This window comes from Scyliorhinus canicula, unplaced genomic scaffold (assembly GCF_902713615.1).
Source record: "Scyliorhinus canicula unplaced genomic scaffold, sScyCan1.1, whole genome shotgun sequence".
Lineage (NCBI taxonomy): Eukaryota > Metazoa > Chordata > Chondrichthyes > Carcharhiniformes > Scyliorhinidae > Scyliorhinus > Scyliorhinus canicula.
The window spans coordinates 12,594-21,461 of NW_024055618.1; the positions used below are offsets into that span (position 1 = coordinate 12,594).

The 8,868-nt window shown below is 46.3% G+C and overlaps 1 long non-coding RNA gene across 1 annotated transcript; it reads right to left on the minus strand.

Annotated features, from left to right (window-relative positions):
* Positions 1 to 2,205: 2,205 nt before the first annotated feature.
* Positions 2,206 to 3,246, minus strand: LOC119960545. Its single transcript, XR_005459437.1, has 3 exons — positions 3,093 to 3,246; positions 2,683 to 2,790; positions 2,206 to 2,406 (listed from the first exon to the last, which is right to left on the minus strand). It is a non-coding gene; the product is annotated as an uncharacterized LOC119960545 (long non-coding RNA).
* Between the last annotated feature and the right edge of the window lie 5,622 nt (positions 3,247 to 8,868).

Here is an 8,868-nt window from a genome sequence, read left to right on the forward strand (position 1 = left end):
TTTCACCTGACCAGTGGTGGATGGGCCTGTTCCCAGTCCAGATGTGAGTGTGTCTTTCACCTGTCCACCAGTGAATGGGTCTGTTCCCAGTCCAGATGTGAGTGTGTCTTTCACCTGCCCAGTGGTGTATGGGCCTGTTCCCAGTCCAGATGTGAGTGTGTCTTTCACCTGCCCAGTGGTGGATGGGTCTGTTCCCAGTCCAGATGTGAGTGTGTCTTTCACCTGCCCAGTGGTGGAAGGGTCAGTTCCCTCTCCAGCTTTCGGGGTATTACCCATGTCCAGTTGTGAGTGGGTCAGTTCCCTCTTCCAGAATTGAGTGTGTCTGTCTCCTGATCAATTTTGAATGGATCATGAACAGTTGTTAATGGGTCGTGTCTCTCTTCAGGTTTGAGTGTGCTTATCGCATGTCCACTTGTGGTGAGGTCAGTTCCCTGCCCAGATGGTGTTTGACTTTCCACTGTTCAGTTGTGAAAGTTTTCTTCCCTGTGTGGATTTGAGTGTGTTCTTTCCCTGTCCAGTTGTGAGTGGGTCAGTTCCTGTGGAGTTTGCGTATGAGAACAGAGAACATAGAACAGTACAGCACAGAACAGGCCCTTCGGCCCTCGATGTTGTGCCGAGCAATGATCACCCTACTCAAACCCACGTATCCACCCTATACCCGTAACCCAACAACCACCACCACCCTCCCCCCATGCTAAATTGCCCCTTAATGGGAAAAATGAATTGGGTACTCTAAATTTTAAAAAATAAAAGAATAGTCAGTTCCCTGTCCAGTTTGAGGAATTCTTTCCCCCACCCAGTTGTGAATGGGTCAAATTTCTCCCTTCATCCTCTCTGTCTTTTCCTCTCCCTCTCTCTAATCTCCCTCACCGCCCTCCTCCCAACACTCTTTCTGTACTTCGCTCTCTCTCTCTTTCCCTCTCCCCATTACCCCAGTAGTTGGGAAGGAGAGAGAGAGAAAGAGGGTCAGGCACAGGAACCCAACAACCACAGCAAACTGAATTCAAATGCCCCCTGCGGATTTAATTTCACCCTCATATTTATGTCTCGGCCTAAAATACAGGCTTCATTCCAGAATTTACCTGCTTCAAGTTAAGGGACTTTTATTTCGAGCCATCGAGATTACTTCATAGTCGATGCGTTTGTTTTGAAAGTGACTCCACCATTTTAAAAATATTTTTTGAACAAATTTAGAATACCCAATTTATTTTTTCCAATTAAGAGGCAATTTAGCGTGGTAAATTCACCTGCCCTGCACATCTTTGGGTTGTGGGGGCGAAACCCACACAAACACGGGGACAATGGGTAAACTCCACACGGACAGTGACCTCGAGCCGGGATCGAACCTGGGACCTCGGTGCTGTGAAGCTGCAGCGTTAACTCACTGCGTCACCGTGCTGCCCTAAAGTGACCCCACTATTGTTAATTTTATGAATTCTGCTGGCAACTTGTGCACAGGGAGATCCCAAAAACACTTTCAAAATTGAGTTCAGAGTTTCTGATCTGAGATTTCCCTCTCTCTCTCTCTTTCTCTGTTTCTGTGCCATTGTTGCATTGTGCACATTGATGGCAGTATTGATTGCACAGTAAGATCCCACAAGCAGCAGTGTAATCATGGCTGAATATCCCATCAGTCCCCTGTGAAAACGGTTCATCAACTCACTCAGTCCCAAGACATTAAAATTTGAGATCTTTGAACCCACTTTGCAGTCCATGTGCTATTTTATTTTTAAGAGTTGTGATCACAATTGCTTTGTGGGCAAAAGCCGCAGTCCTGTGCATGAACAGCAAGATCCCACAGCAGCAGCAATGTGAACCTAACCAGGTGGGGTGCCGTCTCCCCACCCTCCCCACTCACTCCTGCTTCGAGCCCCATTCCCCCCTGAATCTAAACCCCTTCCTCCCCCATCATCCTGTGTGTGTGGATTGGACCAAGTCTGAAGAACTCCCTTCAATTCTCTGACAGCGTTAAACTGCCTCTCAAAACAAAGATAAACCTTTTTAAAACAAAGTCCATTGATACACAGAAAGATCCCAGAAGCTGCAGTCAGCAGTGTTGAGTGTTGTTTAAAATAGCTAACAGGTTATACGGAGAGTGACCGGGGCTCAGGCAATGAAATCCACCCCCACCCCCCCTTTCGGGACACCCAGGTTTAAAATAACCCCTGTTAGTTTGGATTCAGAAACAAAATTGGAGAGCTTCACATTACAGATTTTAATTCACTCTTTGTCACCCACCAAAGGTTTAATGTGTTTGTGTCTGAGTGCAAGGCCGGGTCGGCAATAAAGAGACAACTCGCGTGAGTGCGGCCTTTGGAGTAGGCCTCAGTCCACCCACTTGTCCTCTGGAGAAAATCCCTTGTCCAAAGATTCCTTGTCACATTGCAGTCTTCAAAATTCAAATTCCTGGGGAAAAGAGGGTGCAAATGAACTAATACACAGAAAAATGTTTAAACTAGAAACACAGCAAGAGGCCAAATTCTCTCTCTGTTACACAAACTCTCAGCAACATCCACCTAGAAATATCTCAGTTATTAACCACAGAATAACAAAGATTGAGAGGCAGTTCCCGCTTCCCTAGTGTTTCTCCGTCTCTCTCTCTCCTCCCCTCCCCACGATCTCATTCTCATTGTCCCTCAGTTATGAACATTAAATCAGGGTAATAAGCAGACACACACTCACCCTGGGTGAAGCCTGTGGAATAGGCCTCAGTCCATCCATCCAACCTCTGAAGAAAAGCCCTGGTCCAAGGATTCCTGCTCACATTGCAGTCTTTCAAAATTCAAATTCCTGGGGAAAAGAGGAAGAAAGTTAAGTGAAAGACAGGAAAGGTTTGAAACTATTTGATATAGCGAGAGCCCAGGATCCACTTTTCAGATACACAAACTCAGCAACATCCAAATACAAAAATGTCACAGCTTTCAACCAGAGACTAAAAAGGATTGAGAGACAGTTCCCCCCTTCTCTTGTGTTTCTCTGTCTCTCCATCCCTAACTCATTTATATTTCTGTCTCCCTCCTCCCTCTCTCTCTCTTTATCCCTCAGATATTAAAATTAAACCTCTGTCAGGTTAATAACCAGACACAACTCACCCCGGGTGAAGCCTGCGGAACAGGCCTCAACCAGCGCTCTGGATGAATTCTCACTCCCTCGTCATCCCCACCAAATCCTCCTCTTTGTATTCCCGACTACCTTAAAGTTCTCCAAATAAAAATCCCTTGGGAGAAAAAGAGATAAAATTGGTTAAAAAGACAATAAGAGTGACATTTTCAAACCTACACAAAACAGCACAACAGGAGTCCAGCATTTCCACTCTCCTGTCAATCTCTCAGCAACATACCAACACACACAATTCACAGGTGAAAAACAAACAGATTGACACACTCAGCAACACACACAGACACACACTGAACAAGAGGAGCAATGTTTTCAGTGTAGTGGGAGGATTGGTTTGAGAACTGAAGTCCCCCAGACTCAGATTTACCCTCAGTGAGCTGTGAGCAAACTCCAGCCCTAGTCTCTGCCATGTGTGGAATGTCTGCCTCTGAGGATTGCTCAATATTGACATGTAAATGACGAGGGCGAGGAATGGTTGTTGCAGGTTCCAGGGTTTAGATATTTCAGTAAGCTCAGGGAAGGTGGTAAGAGAGGGGGAGGGGTGGCATTGTTAGTCAAGGACAGTATTGCGGTGGCTGAGAGGACATTTGATGAGGACTCGAATACTGAGGTAGTATGGGCTGAGTTAAGAAACAGAAAAGGAGAGGTCACCCTGTTAGGGCTTTTCTTTAGGCCTCCGAAAAATTCCAGAGATGTAGAGGAAAGGATTGCAAAGATGATTCTGGATAGGAGCGAAAATAACAGGGTAGTTGTTATGGGGGACCTTAACTTTCCAAATATTGACTGGAAACACTATAGTTCGAGTACTTTAGATGGGTCCGTTTTTGTCCAATGTGTGCAGGAGGGTTTCCTGATGCAGTATGTAGATAGGCCAACAAGAGGCGAGGCCGTATTGGATGTGGTACTGGGTAATGGACCAGGACAAGTGTTAGATTTGGAGGTAGGTGAGCACTTGGGTGATAGTGACCACAATTCAGTTACGTTTACTTTAGTGTTGGAAATGGGTAGGTATATAACGCAAGGCAAGAGTTATAGCTGGGGGAAAGGCAATTATGATGTGATGAGGCAAGACTTCGGATGCATCGGCTGTAGAGGAAAACTGCAGGGGATGGGCACAATGGAAATGTGGAGCATGTTCAAGGAAGAGCGACTGCGTGTCCTTGATAAGTATGTACCTGTTCGGCAGGGGGGAAGTGGTCGAGCGAGGGAACCATGGGTTATTAAAGCAGTTGAAATACTTGTCAAGAGGAAGAAGGAGGCTTATGTGAAGATGAGATGTGATGGTTCAGTTGGGTCGCTTGAGAGTTACAGGTTAGCTAGGAAGGCTCTAAAGAGACAGCTAAGAAGAGCCAAGCGAGGACATGAGACGACTTTGGCAGGTAGGATCCAGGATAACCCTAAAGCTTTCTCTTGGTATGTCAGGAATAAAAGAATGATTAAGGTAAGAGTAGGGCCAGTTTAGGACAGTAATGGGAAGTTGTGCGTGGAGTCCGAGGAGATAGAGGTGCTAAATGAGTATTTTTCATCTGTATTCACACAGGACAAAGACAAAGTTGTCGAGGAGAATACTGAGATACAGGCTACTAGACTAGAAGGGCTTGAGATTCATAAGGAGGAGGTGTCAGCGATTCTGGAAAGTGTGAAAATAGATGTCCCCTAGGCCGGATGGGATTTATCCTAGGATTCTCTGGGAAGCTAGGGAGGAGATTGCTAAGGCTTTGGCTTTGATCTTTAAGTCATCTTTGTCTACAGGAATAGTGCCAGAGGACTGGAGGATAGCAAATGTTGTCCCCTTGTACAAGAAGGGGAGTAGAGATAACCCCGGTAACTATAGACCAGTGAGCCTTACCTCTGTTGTGGGAAAAGTCTTGGAAAGGTTTATAAGAGATAGGATGTATAATCATCTGAAAAGGAATAATTTGATTAGAGATAGTCAACATGGTTTTGTGAATGGTAGCTCGTGCCTCACAAACCTCATTGAGTTCTTCGAAAAGGTGACCAAACAGGTGGATGAGGATAAAGCAGTTTATGTGGTGTATATGGATTTCCGTAAAGCGTTTGATAAGGTTCCCCATGGTAGGCTATTGCAGAAAATACAGAGGCATGGGATTCAGGGTGATTTAGCAGTTTGGATCAGAAATTGGCTAGCTGATAGAAGACAAACGGTGGTGGTTGATGGGAAATGCTCTGACTGGTGTCCAGTTACTAGTGGTGTACCACAAGGATCCGTTTTGGGGCCGCTGACCTGGAGGAGGGCGTAGAAGGATGGGTGAGTAAATTTACAGATGACACTAAAGTCGGTGGAGTTGTGGACAGTGCGCAAGGATGTTAAAAGGTACAGAGGGACATAGATAAGCTGCAGAGCTGGGCTGACAGGTGGCAAATGGAGTTTAATGCAGAAAAGTGTGAGGTGATTCATTTTGGAAGGAATAACAGGAAGACAGAGTACTGGGCTAATGGTAAGATTCTTTGTAGTGTGGACGAGCAGAGAGATCTCGGTGTCCATGTCCATAGATCCCTGAAAGTTGCCACCCAGGTTAAGAGGGTTGTTAAGAAGGCGTACGGTGTGTTAGCTTTTATTGGTAGAGGTATTGACTTTCGGAGCCATGAGGTCATGTTGCAGTTGTACAAAACTCTGGTGCGGCCGCATTTGGAGTATTGTGTGCAGTTCTGGTCGCCACATTATAGGAAGTATGTGAAAGCATTGGAAAAGGTACAGAGGAGATTTGCAAGAATGTTGCCTGTTATGGAGGGAAGATCATAGGAGCAAATTCTGAAGGACTTGAGGCTGTTTTCGTTAGAGAGAAGAAGGTTAAGACGTGACTTAATTGAGGCATACAAGATGATCAGAGGATTAGATAGGGTAGACATCGAGAGCCTTTTTCCTCGGATGGTGATGTCCAGCACGAGGGGACATAGCTTTAAATTGAGGGGAGATAGATATAGGACAGATGTCAGAGGTATGTTCTTTACTCAGAGAGTAGTAAGGGCGTGGAATGCCCTGCCTGCAACAGTAGTGGACTCGCCAACACTAAACGCATTCAAATGGTCTTTGGATAGGGATATGGACGATAAGGGAATAGTGTAGAGGGACTATAGAGGGGTTTCACAGGACAGCGCAGCATCGTGGGCTGAAGGGCCTGTACTGCGCTGTAATGTTCTATGATACCAATCTCCTTACTATTGATAAATGACACAGCAATCGATCCAGCAAGCTGCTGTCTTAACACAATCATCCCACAGGGACCACATTTCTGTATAACAGAATTGAAGCATAAGTTAAAATACTATTGGGAAATGGTTAGAAACAGTATTGTTTGAGATGTCCTCAGAGATCTGTGTGCAGCCCGACCCCCTGACTTTCTGTGATGAATGTTTTCAGTCTGTCCGCTGTGATTGTTTACCAAAGATGGGCCTTCACAGGAGAGGCCAGAGGCATTTGTCCTGTCTATGGTTATGTTAATTCAGGCGACAGCAACAGATCGAGCAATGTCCTGTTACTTCAGTCTTGATGTTAATATTTATTTCCCCCTGAATTTCTGACTAGTTTGGGATGTCTATTTGTCTGTCTCCCAAGGAGGGCTTTCTATACAATGGGTAAAGACCGGTAAGGAACCCCAGGGCATTCCTGCCTTGGGAGTCTTTGATGGGGACAATCTTATTCTGTTACTCACAGGCAGATTTCTTCAGTGATCTGCTCTATAATTTTGGATTCAATTTGTTTTTTCCCACTGGGAGACGTCAAGTTTATTCCTGAATAAATACAGGGACTTCGGCAACAACATCATATTATTAGACAGGGAGGTTCAATGGGGTATTTCACTAAAATCCTCTGATGTCAATTTCTGAATTAGAAATTAAAATGACACAATTTAGATTAAATTAAAATGGTCAGTTTGATAACCCCAACTGCTTTCTGTTAACTCACTCCTGACGCTCCTCTCTCACCTTGTTTTTAATTTGGGGAATTCTGAAGGCAGCGTGTGCACAGGAAGGACCCACAAATGGGGCACATTCAAAATTAAGTTCAGAATCTCTGAAAATGGATTTCAATCTCTCTTTATACTCGAAGGAGTGCAAACTGAAAGCAGGTCTATTGATTGCACAGTAAGATTCCACAATCAGAAATGTGATCATGATGGAACATTCCCCACAGAGCTATGGGGAGACTGGGATTAGTATTGGGGATTGACCCAGGGCTGTAGGGAGAGTGGGATTAGTTTTGGGATTGACACAGGGCTGTGGGGAGAGTGGGATTAGTTTGGGGATCGACCCAGGGCTGTGGGGAGAGTGGGATTAGTTTGGGGATTGACCCAGGGCTGTGGGGAGAGTGGGATTAGTTTGGGGATTGACACAGGGCTATGGGGAGAGAGTGGGGCAGTGGAATTAGTTTGGAATTGATACAGGGCTATGGGGAGAGAGTGGGGCAGTGGGATTAGGTTTTGATTGATACAGAGCTATGGGGAGAGAGTGGGGCAGTGGGATTAGTTTGGTGATTGAGACAGGGCTATTTGGTCAGAGTGAGGCAGTGTGATTAGTTTAGGGATTGATACAGGGCTATGTTGAGAGAGTGGGACAGTGTGATTAGTTTGGGGATTGATACAGGGCTATGGGGAGAGAGGAGGCAGTAGGATTAGTTTGGGGATTGATACAGGGCTATGGGGAGAGAGTGGGGCAGTGGGATTAGTTTGGGGATTGATACAGGGCAATGGGGAGAGAGTGGGGCAGTGGGATTAGTTTGGGGATTGATACAGGGCTATGGGGAGAGAGTGGGCAGTGGAATTAGTTTGGGGATTGATACAGGGCTATGGGGAGAAAGTGGGGCAGTGGGATTAGTTTTTGATTGATACAGAGCTATGGGGAGAGAGTGGGGCAGTGGGATTCGTTTGTGTATTGATACTGGGCTATGGGGAGAGAGCGGGGCAGTGAGATTAGTTTGGTGATTGAGACAGGGCTATTTGGTCAGAGTGAGGCAGTGCGATTAGTTTAGGGATTGATACAGGGCTATGGGGAGAGAGTGGGGCAGTGTGATTAGTTTGGGGATTGATACAGGGCTATGGGGAGAGAGGAGGCAGTAGGATTAGTTTGGGGATTGATACAGGGCTATGGGGAGAGAGTGGGGCAGTGGGATTAGTTTGGGGATTGATACAGGGCAATGGGGAGAGAGTGGGGCAGTGGGATTAGTTTGGGGATTGATACAGGGCTATGGGGAGAGAGTGGGCAGTGGAATTCGTTTGGGGATTGATACAGGGCTATGGGGAGAAAGTGGGGCAGTGGGATTAGTTTTGTGATTGATACAGGGCTATGGGGAGAGCGGGCGCAGTGGAATTAGTTTGGGGATTGATACAGGGCTATGGGGATAGAGTGGGGTAGTGGGATTAGTTTGGGGATTGATACAGGGATATGGGGAGAGAGTGGGGCAGTGGGATTAGTTTGGGGATTGATACAGGGCTATGCGGAGAGAACGGGGCAGTGGGATTAGTTTGAGAATTGATACAGGGCTATTGGGAGAGAGTGGGGGCAGTGGATTAGTTTGGGGATTGATACGGGCTATGGGGAGAGAGCGGGACAGTGGGATTAGTTTTGGGATCGATACAGGTCTATGGGGAGAGAGTGGGGCAGTGGGATTAGTTTGGGGATTGATACAGGGCTATGGGGAGAGAGTGGGGCCAGTGGGAATTAGTTTGGGAGTGATACAGGGCTATGGGGAGAGAGGGGGGCAGTGGGATTAGTTTGGGATTGATACAGGCT